The following is a 21214-nucleotide window of genomic DNA, read 5'->3' on the forward strand; positions in this document are numbered from 1 at the left end:
CTGCAAGGGGCAAACTGCGAAGGTGGCCGGGGTTGGGGGGGGCTTGCCACTGGGTGCGTTCCAGGAAAAGCCATGAGGGGCAGGGGGCGAGGAGGCAGCGGTGCCTGAGCCGTCAGGAGGAGTCCCAGGGACCGGTGGGGGGGGTCTCCTGCCCTGCCTCCCCCTGCGGCTCGCCTGGGAGGGGACAAAGGAGGGGGGCTGCCAGCACAGGGGTGCACAGCAGCCCCTGACACACAGGCCTCCCCGGTCCCCGAGACCCTCCTCTCGGGCCTGGTTCCGAGGCAGATGCGCGTCCGGCCAGCTGTCCCGCCCGCCGCGAGCCCAGACACTGCGTCGGCAGAAACGGGAACAATGCCCCGCGGCCCCCCGGGCCATGTGCTGTCGGGTGTGTGTGTGGGGCGGGGGGGGGGGGGGGAGAAATATTGAGTTGTTTCTCATTCAAATAAAAACGGGATGCATATTAACGAGCGCCGGCTCTTCCGCGATTAGTTTCAAATGCAGAAGCAAACGGTTTTCCAAACGCTCCGTTTCCAGCTCGAACGCAGTGACTATCAGCGGCCACCGTCCATAACGGCTCTCTGGGGCCCTCAGGGACTTGGGGGCGTGAAGGGGGTCCTCAGCCCCCCGGGGCGGTCGGGCGGGCAGGACGTCTCAGAGTCAGGGCAGTGGACGGCAGACACCAGGGCGGGCAGGCCCATCACGGGGCCCTGGGCCCCCGGCAGATAGGCACCGCGGGGACACCCCCGCTGTCCTGTGTCCACTCCCCACCCCTCTACTCCACTCCAGTCTGCGCGGTCTGGGGGGCTTACACCTCAGCGCCCGTTTCGGTCTGTGGCTCAGAGAGTGACCGATGTCCCCTCCCTGCCTCTCGCTGGGCATCCAGAGGAAGGCCCGGGTTCCCCAACATGCCCACGCCCTGTCCCGGCCCCCTGTGCAGTCCGGCAGCCCCCAGCACCCCCTGCAGGCTCGGCCCCTCGCCCCCTCACACCCTTCCCCCACACACCTCCACTCCTGCACCCCTGGGTCCCTCAAGCCCCATTCCTCTGCCCCAGCACTTCTGTTTCCGGAGCCCACGTGGGTGAGGTCAAAGGTCATCTTCCCTGGTTACTCCTTGAAAGGGAAGCCCCCACGCGCCCTAAACGCCCTGACCCCCATGTGTCACCTGCTGACGCCCACTGGCTGAGCTGGCGTCTACTCACAGGCCCGCAGTCGGCTCTGTGTCTCTGACACGGTCCCGTCCAGGGACGATGGCCCGACCCTCACTCAAACCCTCCAGAGAAGCTCAGAAGCGGACTAACTGAGGAGAGGGTGGGGGGGCGGGGACTGCACCACCCTGCCCCCTCCTGCACCCACCCCACACCTACCCTGGGCCAGTCCTGTCCCCTCCCCGCCCCCTCCCTGCACCGCCCCACGCCAGCCCTGGGCCCACCTCACACACCCCAGCATACAGCCCGCACCTTCCCCTTCCCCCTCCCTGCACGGCTCACACAGACCCCAGGGGGCTGAGCCCTGTGTGTGTGTGTGTGTGTGTGTGTGTGTGTGTGTGTGTGTGTGTGTGTGTATGTGGAGTCACACAGACCCCAGGGGGCTGAGCCCTGTGTGTGTGTGTGTGTGTGTGTGTGCACAGAGTCACACAGACCCCAGGGGGCTGAGCCCTGTGTGTGTGTGTGTGTGTGTGTGTGTGTGTGTGCGCACAGAGTCACACAGACCCCAGGGGGCTGAGCCCTGTGTGTGTGTGTGTGTATGTGGAGTCACACAGACCCCAGGGGGCTGAACCCGTGTGTGTGTGTGTGTGTGTGTAGTTGTCCGCCCCGGGGCCAGGGACTGGGCAGTCCCGGCAGGGTCAGCTCCGCGCTGCTCCCGGCGGACGTGCGCCCGTGTGGGAAAGAGCTGGCCGTACGAGCCGGCCAGAGGAGCCCCCCCTCCCCAGAGCTCCAGAACCACGTCTCCCGCCCACCTCAGCCCCCTCCGTCCCGGCCACCCAGGCCCAGGCCCTGCCCACCCTCTGCAGACCCACCAGCCGAGCGGCTGGGCAGGGCCTTTAGGTGCAGAGAAACCACCACCTCCAGGCAGGCTCCGGAAAGACGAAGCAGCTCGACAGTCCCAGAGCACAGCACAGTTTGTCGGCTCACCTGGGGGAGCGGGGGGGGGAGGCAAGAGCCCTGGCACCAAACAGAGCCCCGGGCCCTTGCCCGCAAAGCCAGGGGGCTACACTGTGCGGCTCACCCCCAGCAGTCTGCCAGGGGAGTGAACGAGCTTTTATGTCCAAAGCAAGACGGGCCCTGGGGCCAGAGAGGTGGTACAGTGGGTAGAGCTGGCCCTGGCTCCCTCCCTGCCATCCCATATGGTCCCCTGAGCACTGACAGCAGTAATTCCCGAGAGCAAAGCCAGGACTGACCCCTGAGCATTGCCAGAGGTGACCCCCCCCCACCCTCCGAAACCAAACCCCCCCCCCCAAAGAGGGTCTTAAATTAAGGTGTTATAACCAACACACTTAACTTGTATTCCCAGCGCGGGCTTTGGGAGCGAGCAGTCCACTTGGCAGCCTCTCCCCACCTTAGCTTTTATTACTCCTGGCGGGGAGGGACCCGCCTCGCCTCGGTTCCCCATTACTGAGAGAGCGCAGCACTGCTCTGAATTCCTTTCCTCCTCCGGGGCTCCCAGGGGTGAGCTTTTGCCTCCAGGCAGGCAGCCCTCCCGCTTCTTCCCCGCTCCTCCCGAGGGCTGGGAGGCGGGGGGCGGGGGGGGGCAGGGGCTCCCCCCCACCCTAGTCCGGCGGGGGCTGTGCTGGCCGCCTGCCCCCTGCAGCCCCACAAGCCGCCGTACGTGACGACGCCCGGCATGGCCCCGAGCCCAAGCTGCCAACAATCGCGTTCCGAACAAGGGCTTCTAGGCACCGTGTTTTCCCAACTCGGATTCGACTGATTTTGAAATATCCGTTTCTCGTGATGGGGTTTAAGATTAAATTCCACCGCTGCTCTCTTCAAAAGGCCAGCGGGCCTGGGCGCGGACATCCGGGGCTCGGGCGAGTCTCGGCCGCTGGTGGCATCTGCCCAGCGGCGGAGGGGGCTGGAAGACTAGGGTGGGGTGGGGGGAGAGGGGGCAGTGCCAACGGCGGGAGAGAGAAAGGAGGGCAGTGACACCGTCAGGGTTCCCAGGCTCAGGGTCCCAATCCTGAGCCAAGAACATTTTCTCAAAGGAGTTGGGGGTGGGCAGGCAGGGGGGTGAGGGGGCGGGGGTGACCCTCAAGACGAGCAGGCGCGGACCCAGGAGCCTGGGCTGGCTCCATCCGGCCCTGCACACTCAGGTTCCAACCCCGAGGCTCCTCCCACTGGCAAATCATGGAAGGGGGGGAGGGCACCAAGATCAAGATGAAGATGATGATGATGATGATGATGAAGATGATGATGATGATGATGATGATGATAGCCCTGGCTTTCCCGACTCTCCTGGTCACACAGCCAAGAGGGACAACGGGCGTCCAGGTCAGAGGGGTTCACAGACGGCAGGTGCCCAGGCTCTGCCCCTCCCGGGACACGGGGCCAGCTGGGCCCACGGCGGCACCTGAGCCCACATCCAGCACACTGACTTTCAGCCGAGCCTCACCTCCGAAGTTGAGAACTCCAAGCGGTTTGCGAAAATTGGGTCCCTTGTACTAAGTTTTCTGTACGAAACATTTTGTGGTTTGTGATGTTAAAAAAAATAATAATAAAAGAAGAAAAGAAACTGACGGAGGGAAAAGAACTGAAGGGAAGAAGCCTGTGTGACTGAACTTCTAAACCGTGTGTTTCTGCACCCGCCCCCGTGACGGACCCCCGTGGCAACGCGACCGGGTGCGAGTTCAGTCCCAACCCGGACTCCCCGTGACGTGACGCCGCGGGCCTGCTCGCATTTCTCCTCTTCCTCACGCACGAACGTTTCCTTCGGGGCTTGTCAGAACCCGGGATGCCAGCGTGCCTAATTTTAGAACAGTTTCAGCGTGTTGGTAGCTCGCTGGCTTGGCGGGGTAACAGAGCTCGACGTACAGCAGGATAAATTATTACCTAAGTGGAAATCAAGTCCTTCCCTTATTGCCACAGTGACTAATGGACTCGAGTCAGCGGCAGGCACGCCAAAGGTCCCCGCTAAGTGTTTACTGAACGCTGTAAAAGAATCCCAGGAAAGGGTGGTCTTTCGCCTGCTGTAACGGGGAGGGCATCTACGAGCGCCTGCTGTATACCCTGTGACGAGCACCTACTGTATGCCATGTGGTGAGCGCCTACTGTATACCAGCCCCCACCTGCATTTTGCAAAGACCCAGAGGTGGGGTGCCAATTCAGGCCCTTTGTACCCACCCTGGCCACAAAAGTGATACTTTGATACAAAGTAACAGATTCCAATAAGTATTCTGTTCCTAAAATACGAATGCCCAGTGAGCGGAGACAGGAACTCCAGAAACAGGAGCAGAGGAGAAAATAACTCCGTACCCCACCGGGGCCTGTTTGCTCTCCGGGCTGTGCAAATGCAAACAGGAAATGTCACGAGTGCCAGAAACCGACGCGGGTCTTAACATAAGCCCAGGGTTTGGGGGCTTCAAACAGGTATTTTTTGTTTAAAGGTTCTATTTTCATATCCACAAACACAGCTCGACATATGTAGAGACAGCTAATGAGCCGGGGCTCATAAATAAAACAGGCCGGGTGCCGGCCGGGGAGCGGCGCGCGGGGCGTGGGGCTGGGGGACACGGCGCGGCGGGCGGAAGGGCCACAGCAGGTGACGGCCGGGGCAGGCTCTCGGGCCCGCGAGGGATCAAAACCGAATCACACAGATAAATAATAAACATGATCAATTTTTAAAACGGTAAAAAGGCCACCTGCTCCCTGGTCACGTTCCCCGAACTCGGAGGGGTGGGGCTGGGAGGGGACCCCCTCGGAGGACACAGTGGCCCTCGGGGGGCCCGGGTACTTGGCACATCTAGGGTGAGGGGCCTGGGCGCCTGGTGGAGGCAGCGGCCGGGCCGCCTCCCTGTTTTTTTGTTTTTGCTTTTTGGGTCACACCCGGCGATGCCCAGGGGTCACTCCTGGCTCTGCACTAAGGAATTACTCCTGGCGGTGCTCGGGGGAGCCATATGGGATGCTGGGAATCGAACCCGGGTCGGCCACACGCAAGGCAAATGCCCTCCCCGCTGTGCTATCGCCCCAACCCCCTGGGCCGACCCCTGGAGACGTCCGTGCGTGAGGCCGGCGAGGCTGGGCGTGCGCCGACGTGCAGGGCAGCGGGCCGGGGGGCTGACAGAGAGACTCCCGTGTCCAGGCAAGGCCACTAGGGGTCCATCTCTGACGCGGTCACAGGGACGAGGGGAGGCAGGATTGAGGAGCTCGTCGTGCCAAGGGGACGCACCCACCAAGACCCCAGGGTCGTGCGCTCGGCTGAGTGCTCCGTGAGCAAGCCAGACGGGAGAGAAGGAGGCGCCCACGCCCCCGCCCCCCGCCCCGGCACACCCGTCACCCACAGCAGCAGCAGGGGGGAGAGGGGACCCCAGGAGGACGCCCAGGACAGACCCCACTCACGAAGTCACAGGGACAGAGACCCCCTGGGGGGCTCTGCTGACCCCCCTGCCGGGAGGGAGCGGCCTCCTTCCCGGCAGCCCCCTGGACGGCCGAGGGCTGGCCGGGGCCACCCCGCAGGGAGCGAAAGGGCCAGCTCCGGAGTCACACGCAGCCGGGCCCGGGCACAGCCCTTCTAGAAGGTGCCACCCTAGCCTGGTCTCTGCTTCTGCCTGCCCCGTCCTTCCCCAAGACCAGCCCAGCCCAGCAGCCTTCAGAACCCCAGGGCCCTGTCGCCGAGCGGCAGACTCGGGAACGGGCTCTCATCTCAGTGCTCATTTTACAAAATGCAAATACGACATGAGCTGCCTCCCCCTTGCCCACCTGACTGCCGCAGAGGACAGCACCGGGGGGGTGGGGGAGGCCCGCCCGGCCGGGCGAAGCCGGTCAGTGAAGCCTTGCTGGAGGGTGATCGGGCCAAGCACACCGGCGTTTCCAGAGAGCCTCCCTCATCACAGGAAGGAGATAGGCATGCCGGGATGATATTAAGGGATTTTATTACCCTGCTTCTAAGAGTGAAAAAACGAGTAAACATCAGTAGGGGAGTAATTCACTAAATCCTGGTATAGCCAAAGAAGAAGATTCTGCGCAGATTATTAAGAAGGAAGATCATTATACGCTGCCAAGGAAAAATGTCTGCGATAAAACATCTGTTCCTATTTACATGAAAGTAGGTGAACAGACCGTTAAATAAAAAGATATATGTAATTAAAACATGCGGGGCGGGGTGGGGGGAGGGGGCGGGAGGGGAGAGAGGGGGAGGAGGAGAAGTACACAGAGCGGTAAATCTGAGCTGCCTCTCAAGTGTCTCCTTCCTACAGGAAGTCTTCCTGGATTGCCCCGGGTCTCAGGAGGCTTGGTGCCTCTGTCCCTGAGCCCTTCCAACCCTTTGGAGGGTCAGTGAGTGCTGGCAGGGTCTGAGTCATACTCCAGGCTGGGCCTTCCCAGCACACGGCCCGGGACATTACAGGACAGGGAGGCTGGGTGGGACGGATCGAGGCAGAGACCCTCCAGGCGGGATCAATACCGCGTTTCCTGGCCGCGGAGGAGCCCAGGCCCGGCCACTGCACGCATTCCCGGGAACCAGGGCGCTGGCACTCTGCCCGGAGGCAGCCCGACTTCCTCTCCCAGGCCAGAAATAGCCCGGCCGCCCTCACCTCTGCGTCCCCAGGGAGCCATCGGCATGGACAATCCGGGCGTCGGGCAGGCAGCATCTGGTTCTGGCGTGGATGCCCGAGCCCTGGGTGTCCACTCACACAGCGGTGCACGGGGGCTGCTGCTGGCCGGGGGCCAGCCCGGGGCAGTGGGAGCCAAGAGGGCGAGGGGGGGTGGGGAGCGGAGTGGGCAGGGGAGCAGAGTGGGCAGGGGAGTGGAGTGGGCAGGGGAGCGGAGTGGGCAGGGGAGCGGAGTGGACAGGGGAGCGGAGTGGGCAGGGGAGAGGAGTGGGCAGGGGAGAGGAGTGGGCAGGAGAGCGGAGTGGGCAGGGGTGCGGAGTGGGCAGGGGAGCGGAGTGGGCAGGGGTGCGGAGTGGGCAGGGGAACGGAGTGGGCAGGGGAGAGGAGTGGGCAGGGGAGAGGAGTGGGCAGGGGAGGGGAGCGGGCAGGGGAGAGGAGTGGACAGCAGAAGAGCCGTGGGCAGGGAGGGTGAAGTGGACGACGGGAGCGGAGTGGGCGGGGAGAGGACGGGACAGCAGCACCCCTGCAGCTCCCCCTCGGCCCCAGCCCGCACCCTGCCCTCTTCGGGCACCAAGGCCGTGGCAGGGGCAAGCCACCTTCTCTGAGCAGCGCCAGCCCGTGGGGGGATTCCGGGGCGCCCAGGCCCTGCTCCTCACTCTGCAGCGGGCACAGCTTGTCCCCAGCCGCGTGCCACCTGCCCCGTCCACTCTCCACGCCGCGGCCTTCCCGCACCCCGGGCATGTCCACGGCCGCTGCCCCAAGACCCTGCAGGCCTGCGGTGTGGCCGGGGACCCAGCCCTGCAGACGGTCCCCGCCGCCCCAGGCCCCCGCCCCCGCCCCCACCTCTGCTCACAAGGCGGCTGTTTCCCAGCCAGGCCCGGCTGCCCCTGTGGGCTCCATCGAGCAGCCCGTCCCCGGAGACGGCAGCTGGACACACTTCCAGGCAGAGTCCATCCCTCGCCGCCCCTCTCAGACCTGGACCTGGTGGCACTCTCGGGTGGGGTGGCGGGGGCGTCCGACGCAGCTGCCCCCTGCCCCCGGGCCTGCGGTCTGTCCATCCCTCACCATCGTCGGGTCTGGGCAGGCTCGCTGGGCACAGGGCAAGAGGCGAGGCCCGTGGCCGGCCGGCCCTGAGCCCTCCTGTCCCCGCAGATGCCACAGGTCCCTGCTGTGACCCCGACACGGCCAGCCTGCCCTGCACCCTCCGCCCCTCCTGGGTCCCACAGAGCCACGCAACAGGAGGTGCGCACCCCCCCCACACACACCCTGACAGCCTCTTCCCTTCCTTGGGGCCCCCCAGGGTAATCCTCTCGGCCGCCAAAAACCAGAGAGTCAGGCTGGGCTCAGGAAATGGGCCTCTGGTGGCGAGGGGTGTCCTTTTCCGCTGACCACAGAAACCGTTCTCATGGTCTCGGCCCATTCTATCCTCCTCCCTCACCATGGAGAGCCTCTGGGAGCCCTGGGCAACGCGGGGGACGGAGCGGGGCAGACAGGAGGGTCAGCGGTGCCCAGGAGAAGCACCCTCAGTGTCCAGGTCTGTCCCGAGGACTCGCCGCTGCCAAGGGGAGGGCACCCCCCTCAATCTGAGTGCCCAAGGGCTGTGCGAGCCGGCCAGCAGGCAGGGCCAGGCCAGAGGAAGGGGCAGAGCTGCCCGTTGCGGGGGCAGTGCCCACTCAGTCTCTGCCGCCTGCTCCCTTAGCCCCCTGGCATGCTTGGCGGAAAGGGCTCTTCCCGGCCATGGACAGGACCACTCTCACACCAGCCACTCAAGCGGGAGCCGCCAGTGTGCATGCGACTGATGCCCGCCGCGGCCTTCAGTCCTGGGCGTCCTCCGGGACTCGTCCGAGGGCCGGCTCCCAGTCAGCCAGGCCCTCGCGGCCACCCTTGCCCCCCGCTTGGCCCGTCACAGGCCGTTCCCTTCCGTTTCTTGTTTCAGCCACTTTTCATGTACTTGGTTGGAAACCTGCTTCTTTCGGACGCCCGTGTCCTCCCTGCTGCCCCCAAGTCCACATGCCGGGCCACCCCCCTCCCTCCCGGGCGGCTGGATCTGCAGGTAAGGGCACCCAGGAAGCAGCGACGTGAAACGGGGTCAGAGGGTGGTTCTGATCCGGTCGGGTTAGGGTCCTTACTCGAGGACCACGGGGGTCCGTCTCTCTCTGAGGGCAGGGCCAGGCATCTATACGGTCACACGTGAGCGTGCACGCATGCACGTGTACGCTCACATAGGGGTGCTCGGAGACACGCAGCGCTGGCTCGAGTCAGCACGGAGGCCGAGTGGTCCCGGGGCTGCTCCATCTCACTCCCCGGAAGCCGCGCCGGGGACGGTGGACGCACGGCCCAGCTCCCCCGGACAGAGGCGGCCGCCGTCTCTGCCTTTCCTCCGTGCAGCCCTCCGGGCGAGGGGGCGCCGAGTCTCTTCTTCTTCTTTTCCTTTTTTTTATCTCTTTTGTGCTTTTCCCGTGGATCCTTCTTCCTGTTCAGGCTCCCAGAGTCTTTCCTTACTTCCCTGCTGCTGGAAGAACTCGCTTTCACCTCTGGGGAAGGAAGAGCCGGGCCAGGTCCCCCCTCTGGGGCCCCGAGGACTCCCCCAGCGCCTCCTCCTCCTCCTCCTCCTCCTCCTCCTCCTTCCCCCCGGGGCTGCTGGCCGCAGAGGCCCATGAGAACAGGCGGATTTTGTCTTGTTTCTTTCCTCCCCCTTCAGCTCTGGGGAAACACGACCCCATTCTCTGGGTCTCGGCGGGTTTAAATGAGGCTGCACCGGCCCTGGGCTCGGTGTTCCGGGGCCGGAAGACACCGGTCACCGCTCACCGTCCTCGTGAGTCGCTTCAGTCGGGCCCGGGTGTAGATTTCTCTGGGTCCGGCCCTCTGGGATGCTTCTCCGTGTCCTGACTAAGCCTCTGTTGTGCCCTGGACCTGCCGGGTTCATCCGAGGTGCCCGGGCCCCTGGGAGCCGCCGGCGGCGGGGGGGGGGGCACGTGCTCTCCTGGGAGGGGAGCACCGGGGTCGCTGCCCACCGCCTGCTCCTGGCTGGCCTCTGCTGGAGCACAAGCTGCCCCCCCCACCCCAGCCAGCGGCAAAGCCCCCTGGGACCCCCAGGCACGGGGAGGGAGTCCTGAGGGCTGGGATCCAAAGAGGACTTAGGCCACCACATGTGGCCACCGTCTCCTGTGGCCGCTGCAGGGGCCCCAGGTGGGATCTCCCAGGGGTGCCAAGAGGCCCCTGGAAGGCTCCTGGTCCAGAGCCTCTTGGGGTACTACTGAGCCCCCCAGGGTCTCTCCGGAGCGTAGGGACAGTGGAGGCTTCCGGGGCCACTGGTGTCGGCGGGGCTACTCTCAACCCCCGCCTGGGCGAGCCGGGGGAGTCTGGCGGGGGCTACCCCCCAGCTCTGGGGGGTCTGCCAGTTGGGCTCTTCCTCCCCTCCAGGGCCCCCGCCAGCTGCTCTGCTGGGTGGAAGGAGGCGGGAGGCGAGCAGAGACAACCCCCTCAGGCTCACGGTCCTGTGCTCACAGGGAGGCCCACTCGGCCTCGCCAAGGAGGGCCAGTCAGCCACGGCCTCCTCAGGGGGCTCCCTCAGCCCGTCTCACGCACCTCCGCCCGGATTCTCCCCCGGATCCTCGGGGTCACCCGAGTTGACTCAGACACCCCCAGCCAGCCTCTGCAGAGACTCGGGCCTCAGAATCTTGGCCAGTCACGGGTCACTCCCGGCCCGGCGACCTGACACGCGGCCTTGGGTTTCTCTCCGGTTCCACTCCCGCCCGCCCCCACCTGCCCGCCCTGTCTCCCTCCGGGGGGTCTGCACCGCCCCCCTCCCCTCCCGCCCCGTGAGAGGAGCCAGGGCTTCCCCGCGGGGTGCACACGGAGCCGGGGTGGGGGCCCTGCCTCCCAACAACACGTACCCCACCCAGGAGAGGGCGGAGGGTGGCATCAGGACCCCGGGGACAGGGCAGCCCGTGTCACCGTCGTCACGTGCACGGGAGGGAAGCAAGATCCCTCCAGCGAAATGCTGCTGACAGAACAGGAAGTGCCGGGCCAGAGTGACTGCACAGCGGGGAGGCGCTGGCCTTGTACGCGGCCTGTCTGGGCCCCGTCCCCGGCATCCCACACGGTCCCCCGAGCACCGCCAGAGTGATTCCTGAGAGCAGGTGTGACCCCTGAGCACTGCCGGGTGTGACCCTTTCTGCAAAAAAGCCAAAAAAAAAAAAAAAGGAAAAACCAAACCCAAACTACCCCAGCGGTGAGCTGTGAGCAACCCCGCACCCCCCTGAGGGAGGCGACACGCCCACATGGCTGAGAAGGACAGCCGGGCACTGCCGCGGCCCCCCACAGCCCTGCAGCCCTGGGGCTCGCCGCCGTCTCTTCCCGCCAGCTCTGACCCACCCTGGGCCAGCCTGTCGGGCACCTCCCGGCAAGGACACGGGCGGAGCACAGCTTCTCTCTGCGCTGACTAGGAGCGAGCCCTGACTGACCCCAGGACAGCACTGACCGACCCCAGGACGGCCCTGACCGACTGAGGACGCTGCTAGGGACCACTGGGGAACTGACTGAGGTGGGGCCGAGAGCAGGAGCACCGGGGACAGCTCAGAGTCGCCAGAGACCCCCCGGGTGGCCCGGCCCAGCTCCTCAAACTGACACGCCCATCCCTGCAGCCCTGGGGTCTGACGGCCCCTCCTGAGGCAACAAGGCTCCTCTCGGGTCTGTGGCCTCGGGCTCCGTGTCATCCTGAGCCCCCCGCCGGGCCCTCAGAGAAGCGCCCCTCCCCCCGGTACAGGACACGGGACGCAGGCAGCGCCCCTGGCCCGGAGAGCAGGTGACCCTCAGCCCAGTGCTCTGCAGGGAGGAGTGATCAGAGCTGGGCCACCAGAGGCCGGGCCCAGGGCTCCGGCGTGGCCAGTCCGGTGCAGATCCCACTCGCCCCGGTGGCGTGGGGGGTGGCCTGGGCTGGCCGCCCGCCCGAGAGCCGGCCCCGAGCAGCCCCGGGGATGCAGCAGGCCGCCGGCAGAGTGCGGCTGCACGGCCTGGTTCTGGGCCCTTCCTGGGCGGCCGGCAGCCACGGCCAGGCCCCGAGGCGCCTCGGGGCGGCTGCCAGGGACGCTGGCCCGGCCCCCTGCGGGCCTTATCGCCTCGGCCCAGCCCCGAGCAGCTGGTGGATTAGGCTCCCCTGGCCGGCCAAGCTGAACGGCCCTCGGCGGCACCAGCGCCCGGCCGCAAGCCAGGCGGGGGGCCAGGCGGGCGCGGGTGCCCGGGGCTCTCGCTCTGCCAACACCAGGGCGGCCCCGAGGCACGCGGCGAATGGCGGGCTGGTGAGGAGCAAGTGAAGTCAGGCTGCGGGGAGCCGTCAGGGGGCGGGGCGGGGGGCAGCAGAGCCCATAGCTGTGGGGGCGGATGGGGGCGGGGGGGTCTCAGGAGGTGTGTGTGGTGGTAGGGGGGAGGGCAGCAGAGCTGGAGGGCACGGGGCCCCTCCCCCACCCCCAAGCAGCTGATGCACTTTGCACCCTCCAACGCTCCGCCACCCGGGATGCATCCGTGACGGGCCCTTGGGATCTGCAAGTGCAGGACACTGAGGGCCAGCTCCGGGGGTGGGGGGCGGCCGTGCCCCTCAGTCTGGCCCGGAGGACACAGGGGCAGACGCCTGAGCAGGGAGGACAGGGTGCCTGGGGAGCATGGGCAGGACCCCATTTCCCGCTCGCAACAGCACCCCAAGAATTCCAGTCCCTGATAGCTCCAGAGGGAGGTGTGGGCTGGACGGCACAGAATGTCCCCAGGACTCGACAGCACGATGCTCCGGACACGGAGCCCCAGGGGGGCTGGGGGGGCAGCCACCAGGGTCCCCGGCCCAGGACTCTGCCAGGGACCCCACGGTCCGTGGACGGCCACGGGCACACGGGCTCCAGGGGGCATCTGTGACCTCACCCTCGGGGCTCCTCGGGGACAGGCCAGGCAGGTGTCAGAGAGACCGGCATGAGGGTCCCGGCCTCTAGGATCGCCCCTTGACCCCCCACCCTGGGTGCAGCTGAGATTCGAGGCGCCCAGAGGTGATCTCTGCCTCTTGCCACTGGGATGGGGGGCGCCCCTGGGAGCCTCTGTCCACCTCGAGGTTCCCAGACACACCATTGCTAGTCGGGGGGCAAGGCGGGCCCCGGAACAGGGCGGAGGAGGCAGAGAGCAGCCAGTCGGGAGGAGAGCTGGGGCCCGGGGGGCTGAGCCGTCTGGAAAATGCAAAGGAAAAAAAGGGGGGGTGGAGGGGGTGGGGGGGAGAGACTTTTAAAATTGGATTAGGAGCGATAGGAACCAGAAGTGATAGGCCCGTATTGGGGTGAGAGGTGGCCGGCTGACTGATGGCGGAGAGGAAGAACCAGCAAACTCCTGTTTGCTATCGGGGAGAACAATCTCCGGGCTGAGAAGGGCGAGTCCGAGACTGATAGGAGCGGATGGAAACGCGCGTCGGGAGGCAATCGTGAGGGAACAGCTAGTCACTCTGAGTGGATTCGAGTCTCCTGACCCAGATGAATCACTGCTGGGCTCTGAATCAACTTGCCGAGGAGGCCGGCTCGGAGGAAACGGGAAACCGCCCGAGACAACGGCGCTTCCGAGGGGGGCCGGGGAGCGGCGCAGACCCGCAAACCACAGGCGGGCAGACAGGCCGGCCGCGCACCTGGGGAGAGAGAGGGCCACGGGCTTGGTGGTCGGCTGCTCCCCGCTGCAGTGCTCGAGGGGCCTGTGACAGGGTCCCCACTGCCGTGTGGTGTGGCGTGGCGGCGTGAAGGTGGAAGGAAGCCCTGGAGGCAAGTGGCCTGACCGTGGGCGGGCACCTCCCTCCCTGCCCCCTGCAATGACACGCGCGGGCACAGGGTGGGCACGGCCGCTGCCTCGCTGATGGCGGGAAGCTCAGCGGGACCACTGGATGGGAGAGAGAATCAGGACCCAGACAGAACCCTGAGCGTTCGAGGGTGCGAGGAGCGGGCCAGGGTCCCCGAGCCCCGGGCAGCACGCACGGAACGGGGGAAGCAGCTCCCGACAGCGGGCTCGGGAGAGAGAGACCAGGAACGACACCGGTGCAGCCCCTCCTGCCCCAGCACCCGCCTCGGCCCACAGCCCCCGGGGCGCACCGGGACAAGGACCAGCCGTCAGCCAAGACAGAGCTGTGCGGTCACTAGGGTGAGTGGAGAGAGAGCGGGGTGAGGGTCGAGCTCGGGTGGGCAGGAAGAAGCTGGAGGCTGTTGGCCACACAACCCGCAACACTGTGCTCAGGATGGCCACACAACCCACAGCCGTGCATGCCACACGGCCATGCAACCCACAGCTGTACACCCAACATGGTCATGCAACCCGCAGCTATACACCTGACATGTTCACGCAACCCGCAGCTATATAGTCCACACAGCCACGCAACCCACAGCTGTACATATGGTCATGCAACCCGCAGCTGTACACCCAATATGGTCATGCAACCCGCAGCTGTATACTCCACACGGCCACACAACCCACAGCGTACATTCCACACGACCACGGAACCCGCAGCTGTACATTCCACACGACCACGGAACCCGCAGCTGTACATTCCATGCGACCACGGAACCCGCAGCTGTACATTCCACACGACCACGGAACCTGGGAACTGTCAGTGCTGGACATCCAGCCAACAAGCACGCCGTGTCCCCTGTGTTCCTAGGTGAAGGAGAACAGCCGGTAAGGGGGCAGCAGCGAAGCCGGCACCAGGCCACTCGACAGAGTGGTGGTCAGAACTGCCACCCCCTCCCGAGGACCCCTCACTGGAGCAAAGACACACTCTGTGGCCTCGTCTGTGCCGTCTCAGACACCTTCCCTGAGAAAACAACTGCGCTCATGCAGCTCTGAGGAGACCAGAGGGATCCCCCTCCTCACCTCTCCTTGAGTCTGAAAGCTACTTAGTGGTGCGGTGACGGGGGAGGGCGGGGAGTAATTTACGGCCCATCCGTAAGGAACGGGACGCGACTCATTAAGTGTGTAGACGGCTCTGCAGTGGAAAGAAGGTTCCTGGCCGTGTCTCTCGAGCACCGACCCCTGGCAAGCACGGCCGTGATGAGCCCAGCTCTGCGGACACTCCGAGCGGACCAGCACGGCCGTGATCCAAACCGGGCTGGGCAGGAGCCGCCAAGGTGCCAACGAGGGCTCTCTCTCCTGGTGGGCAAAGATTTCACTACTTGCACTCCCCCGATGCCTTCCCCACCGTGAGCACTTTTTACTTAAGAACCGCCGGGCCCGGGGGTGGGGCTCAGAGGCAGAACGCGTGGGGGGAGCACGAGTTCAACTCCTGGTACCACCTAGTATCCCCGAACGTGATTCTGGCTCTGCTGCGGCGGCCCCCCGGCCACGTGACCAAATGTGAGTGACCCCTGGCATAGCCTGGGGCCGTGGGGTCGCCCTGACGTGGGCGGGCAGGCACCCCCGGGCACTGAGCGTGCTCTGAGTCGGGGCAGGAGGGGCGCACACAGAGAAGAGACGAGGAGAGAAAAGGCCTCGGAGCAGCTGGCCATGCGGGCAGTGTCCAGCCCACAGAGGCCGGGTCCTCCTGGAACTCCCGGCCAGAGACACCTCATGGGGGGGAGGGGGGAGGGGATGCAGGGGTGGGGTGCCAAGGCATGAGGAACACGATGGGAAAGTGACTGAGTTCAGCAAGGGACCAGCACGGGGACGGGAGGACAAAGGAAGAGCAGGAACCAGGGGCTCTGGGACACGGACGGGATGTGGTCGCCACGGCGGTGGGGTCCAAGGGTCACCTCAGAGGCCCTACCCCCCACCTCCCCTGTCCCCCGCACTCGAGGCCCAGGATCAAAGCCAAGGTCCAGGGGATTGGCCAGGGCTGACCGGGGCGGCCGGTGAAACTCAGCCTTTGTGTAACCAGGGCTGGGCAGGAACCCATGCCCGCCCGCCCACCCGCCGCGGCCAGACTCTTCTGGCTCGTCGGCCCACAAGTGCCCACTCAAGGGACGTCCTGCGCGGGGGACCCGACAGCCAGCCACCCCGGGGCAGGGCGCGCGGCATGCTAATGCGGCCGATGCCAGCCCCGGCGCTGAAGCCACTTCAGAGGTGCCCCTCCTGGAGCCGTGCTCCCGGGCCCCTCGCCACAATCACGGAGCAAACGACATAAATCAGCCGCTCCGAGCAGCAACTTAACCAGGCAGATTAGCCCCTGGCCTTCCACGCTAATGCCACCTCCGAGGGGGGCTGCAGCTGGCCGCCGCCCCCCCCTCGGCATTTACCTTCACATCTGCGGGCCAGGCTCAGCTGAGGGCGGGGGGGGGGGGAAGGAATCTCAGGAGCTCTGGCAACAAATCAGTGGCATTAAAAGAAGGGGCAGGGTCAGCTGTACGTGACCAGAGACTGAATGAACCCAAAGCCAAGTGGGAGACGGCGACTCGGGCGGATCTTGACTGCGAGTGGGGATAAGCAACTCAAACCGTTGGAAAGAGACGTGTGTGTGTGTGTGTGTGTGTGTGTGTGTGTGTGTGTGTGTGTGTGTGTGTGTGTTGGGAGGGGCTAAGCGGGGAGAGAGCAACAAGAATCCTTTCGGGACACAGCCAAGTGTGTAGGACGAACTGTCTTGGCCACGGAGATTTGCGTGACATGTCAATGACAAGGGAGAAGAGAAGAGAAAAGGGAGTCAGGACAAAACGGGGGAGCAACCACGGCAGGGAGGGGCCAGGAGCCGAGAGGGCGCCACACAGGGGTGGGGGGTTGGGGGGGGCCCTTTCTATGTAGATGACTTCCCATCTGTTTGCCAGGACCCCAGGGCCCAGGGCGGGCGGCCACTGGGCGGGGCCTCCCCCCGCCTCATCTCCTCGGGCCTCCGGGCAGCAGCTGTGTCCTGGCCCTGCTGGTCCCCAATTATCCCCGTAACCGAGGCCGCCACATTCACAGCTGGTCTGGGCGGCGGTGACACGGGGACGGGGTGGCCGCCACCTCCGAGGGCCTGCTGCCGGGAAGGCCCCGGGAAGGCAGAGTCCTGCGCCCCCACGACCAGGCCGGGCACACGAGCTCCCGTGGGGAGGCCCAGAGCCCCCCCCCCCCCAACACGGAGAGGGTCCTGAGAGTGGTTCTCAGCAAGCCAGCCATCACGGGTACCGTACGGGGTGCCAAATCCTTAAAAAACAAACAAACAAACAAACCAGCTGTGGGGGCGGGGGACGGTCCAGTCTAGCGCGTGTGTGATCTGGGGTGAGCATTCGGCAGACGTGAGCCTGCGAGCACCCAGCAAACCCCCTGTATCGGCTCCCCGGACTCTGGGACCTAGAGGCGAGAGGCCGCTCTCCCCGGCTCCCGGACGGGGACTCAGAAGGACCAGAGGAAACCCCAGCTCCGAAGTTTCTCAGCCGCGAAATCCGGGGCCCCTTCAGCCTTTCCGCTCGTCCCGGTCTGGGCCAAGCTCCCCTCCCGCCGGCCCTCCTCCCACCGCCCTGAGCCCGGCTCAGCGCACCGTCTCTCGTGGAGGTGAGACTGGGGGAGATGATGCCGGTGGCGAGAGGGAAGAGGAGATGCCGGCGGCGGTGAGAGCAGAGGAGGGACTGCGGTGACAGTGGGTGACAGTGAGGCAGGTGGTGGTGGTGACGGGGGTGGGGAGGGGGGGCAGGGACAAGCAGTGGTCACCAAGGACCTGGTGGTGGTCCTGGTGGCAGCTCTGACAGGAAAGACCCATCACAGGGCAGAGAGGTGCCAGAACGAGGGGCCCGGTGACACTCGGCCCTGGCTGTGTTTTCTCCGGGGACAGCAAGAGTAACGGCAGCTCCACTTATTCCACCATTGACATGGCAGCGGCTTCCAGGGGCCGGGTGCCACGTTCTGTCCTTTCTTTTTTCTTTTTAAGAGGAGGTGGGTTTTTTTTAAACTTATTTTTTAATCTTTTTTTTTTTTAAAGAAATTTTATTTATTATTTCTTTTATTTTTTTGCTTTTTGGGTCATACTCGGCGATGCACAGGGGTTACTCCTGGCTCTGCACTCAGGAATGACTCCTGGGGGTGCTCGGGGGACCCTATGGGATGCTGGGAATCGAACCCGGTCGTCCGAGTGGAAGGCAAATGCCCTCCCCGCCGTGCTATCACTCCAGCCCCCCATCCTGTGCTTTCCTACCTTGCGTGATTGAGCGTTGCAGCTCCCCTGTTAGGAGGGGCCTTTCCCAAGGCTCAAGGGCTTAAGTGACTTGATCACGCTATAAAGCCGGCGAGTGGCCAAGTTGTATTTCAAACCCAGGCGCCTCTAGATCTAAAATGCCGGCACTTTCCATCACACCAAGTCATTCCGACCCACTCGGCTGCCTGGGGGCCGTCTTCTGATCTGGGCGCAGAAGTGGATTGGATCAGTGGGTCCGCGCTGTCTTTGTACCTGCGCTCCCACTGATCACCTCCGTCAAAGGCCCAGGTAGACAAGGCCGCGCTTGTTAAGGCCACCCTGGATCTCCGAGCAGGGCCTCCGAGCACCGTTCGCGAGACCGTCGTTCTCAGGCTGAGCCCATAACCCCGGAAGTGCTACTGCTGGGGTCCCTGGCATGCGGCCGTCCCTCCCGAACTCTGCTGGCCACGTAATTCTGATCTCGGGCACTTCTCTCGGGCCTATCCCTCCTCCAGGGGGACATGCTGGCCTCGGCCATGTGTCCCCAGCGGGGTGGCCGACACACGGCCAGCCTGCTGCGGCCCCTGAGCTGCAGGCCGGGGGGTGTCCCCCTGCCATCAGGGAACTGAGCGTCTCCTCCCCCCCCCCAGTGCCTCTCGCTAGCCGAGTTCTCTGTCGGGAACTTCTTGGAATGTCTTTCTCCGTTTCTTGCCTGCAGCCCCCCGGGGACTCCTGGGCACTGGCTCCTGCTGGTGGCTGAGGGTGGAGGAGCACTGGCAGGGGACCACAGAGACTCAGGGCCTTGGGATTCCCGACAGGCCACGCGGCTTTGGCAGCGCGTGCAGCCACCCCCGGGCCTGTGTTTCTGGACGTGCACTCGGACCCGCAGGGCTCATGCGACCCGCCGGCACTCGGCTGAAGTGCAGATGGTGATGGTGGTGTCCGATCTCTGGCAGGGCTGACACTCTCCGTGGCCCCTCAGGCGTAACTGTCCTCAAGGGTCACTGACCTCTCGCCACTGGGGGTATGACAGACCTGCGGCACTGCTCTAAGTCCTCCTCCAGCTCCCAGGCCTTTTGGGACCCCCAATGTTTCCGGAAGGGAAGGACCTGCGGGTCCCTCAGAGATTCAATTCAACTTGGCCTCACCGCGACCCCTCGGCTGAGGCCTCCACCCAGAGCCCCCTCCCTCCACCCCACCGGCACCGGGGCTCCCTCCTGACACAGCTGCCGCGAGGAAGCATCTCACAAGGGCTCCCGGTGCTCCCCACTGTGCTCCCGCTCACTGCCGGGGCTTTCCCGCCGGGACTCTGGCAAACTCCCCCGGCACCGGTTCTCTGCCACTCAACACGTGCCGGGCCTGAGCACGGAGCCCCTCGTCCCCGGACTCAGAGCAGCAAGGACTCGGACAGAGCTGGGGAGGGGGCTCAGCAGTCGAGCCTTGCAGGGGTGAGGCCCTGGGTTCTAGTCCAACTCCACACACACACACACACACACACACACACACACACACACACACACACACACACAAATTAAGTGTGGCAAGTGCTAGGATGCATGACAGGAAATGATGCGCAGAGCCAGCTGCACCCAACTCTAATACGCAACTCACAGAGCCACAGCAGGGCCCATCCTACAGAGCACGGAGCCACCAGAGCACGGACCCCACTGAGTAGGGAACCATCACTTGTATCACTTGTCAGCCCGTTGATCTTCGATTTGCTCGAGTGGGCGCCAGTAACATATCCATTCGTCCCTGTCGCGTGCTAGTGTAGCCCAATGGTATCTGCTCGCTCCAGGAACATGAAGAGCCTCAAACTGTTCGTTCAGGGTTTTGATGAAAAAGCCTGACCATCTCGGAGGTGGGCAGCCATGTGGTCTTTATGTCCTGTGGAATCCAGTCAGTAACAGCTCCAGTCCGGTGGTCGTCTCTAAATTGCATTACGTGTCTGGCCCATCTGATTTTCGATGCCTTGGCAAACGAGACAGCGTCCCTGATTCTTAATCCTCAACAGAGGTCGCAACTCCAGATTCCTTCTCTCACTTGAATGAAATGTGATACTGCTCTTTGGGATACCCGAATAGCGAATAGCGTTCTTGTCCTGTTTTTGTAGGGCCTAGATCTCTGAGGCGTATGTTAGTGCAGGAAGAACGGTGGAGTCAAAAAAAAATGTGGCCGGAGGCGGAGGTTCTTAGTCCTCTTAACAACTTCTTCGAAGCTCTTGAAGGTGTTCCATGCTGCTCTCTTCCTCCTGTGCAGTTCTGGCGCCAAGTCATTCCTCATGCTGTGTTCTCGACCCAGGTACAATAGCTGCTGCATTCTAAGATGTTCATTCCACTGAGAGCAAATGGAATGTCAGGGACTAGTTCGTTTTTCGTAAACATCATTTTGCTGAGATTAGCTGCAGTCTGACCTTTCCACACTCGTGGTCGAAGTTGGCCAGCATTTGCGCCGCTTGGCTAATGTTTGGCATTATGAGAACGATGTCATCAGTGAAGCAGAGGTGGTGTAGTTGCCAACCGTCTATCTTCACTCCCATTCCTTCCCATTCCAGTTGTCGCATGATGTTCTCGAGGGCGGCACTGAAGAGTTTCGGTGAAACGGTATCACCCTGCCCAACCCCTCTCTTTACGTCAATGATCGCTTCCTTGTAGAATGGTGAGATCCTGGTGGTGAATCCGTAATACAGCTTGCGGAGGATCTTGATGTACTGTGTTTGAATGCCCTGTTTGGCTAGGGCTCTGATGACTGCTTCAGTCTCAACAGAATCGAAGGCCTTCTTTAAATCAATGAACATTAGACAGAGTGGCATCTTGAACTCTCGCAAAACTTCAATGAGCTTGGTCACTGTGTGGATATGGTCAATCGTGCTGAATCCTTTCCGGAACCTGGCTTGCTTGCATGGTTGTCCTTCGTCTAGTGTTCTGCCTATTCTATTCAGGATGATTCGAGCGAACAACTTGTAGGTGACAGACAGCAGGCAGATTGGGTGATAGCTGCCAATGTCGTGGATGTCTCTCTTCTTGTACAACAGGACTGTCCTGCTGGTTTTCCATTGGGATGGAACCTTGTATTCGGACAGGTAGCGTGTGAACAGCCAAGCCAGTATACTGATGAGCACTGGCAGCAGATTCTTCAGGTGTTCAGGTCTGACCTCGTCTGGACTGTGTGCTGTACGCGTCTTTACGACAAAATGGCGTGTCAGATTTCAGAAGGGAGAACGTTGGGAATGACATATCTATCCTGCAGAGTTTTGTATGTGGGCAGGTGGACATGGCTATTGAAGAGATCTAAGTAGAAGTCATGAATAATCTTCTCCATTGTTCTTCTGGAAGATGTGATAGATCCATCAGGATGTCGGAAGGGCAGTC

General features: G+C 63.8%; 1 protein-coding gene across 1 annotated transcript in view; it reads right to left on the reverse strand.

Moving 5' to 3' along the window:
- Nucleotides 1-21214, reverse strand: part of CHCHD6 (coiled-coil-helix-coiled-coil-helix domain containing 6) — a 194260-nt gene that overhangs the window by 46689 nt on the left and 126357 nt on the right. The gene's annotated exons all lie outside the window — the stretch shown is intronic.

This window comes from Sorex araneus, chromosome 4 (assembly GCF_027595985.1).
Source record: "Sorex araneus isolate mSorAra2 chromosome 4, mSorAra2.pri, whole genome shotgun sequence".
Classification (NCBI taxonomy): Eukaryota; Metazoa; Chordata; class Mammalia; order Eulipotyphla; family Soricidae; genus Sorex; species Sorex araneus.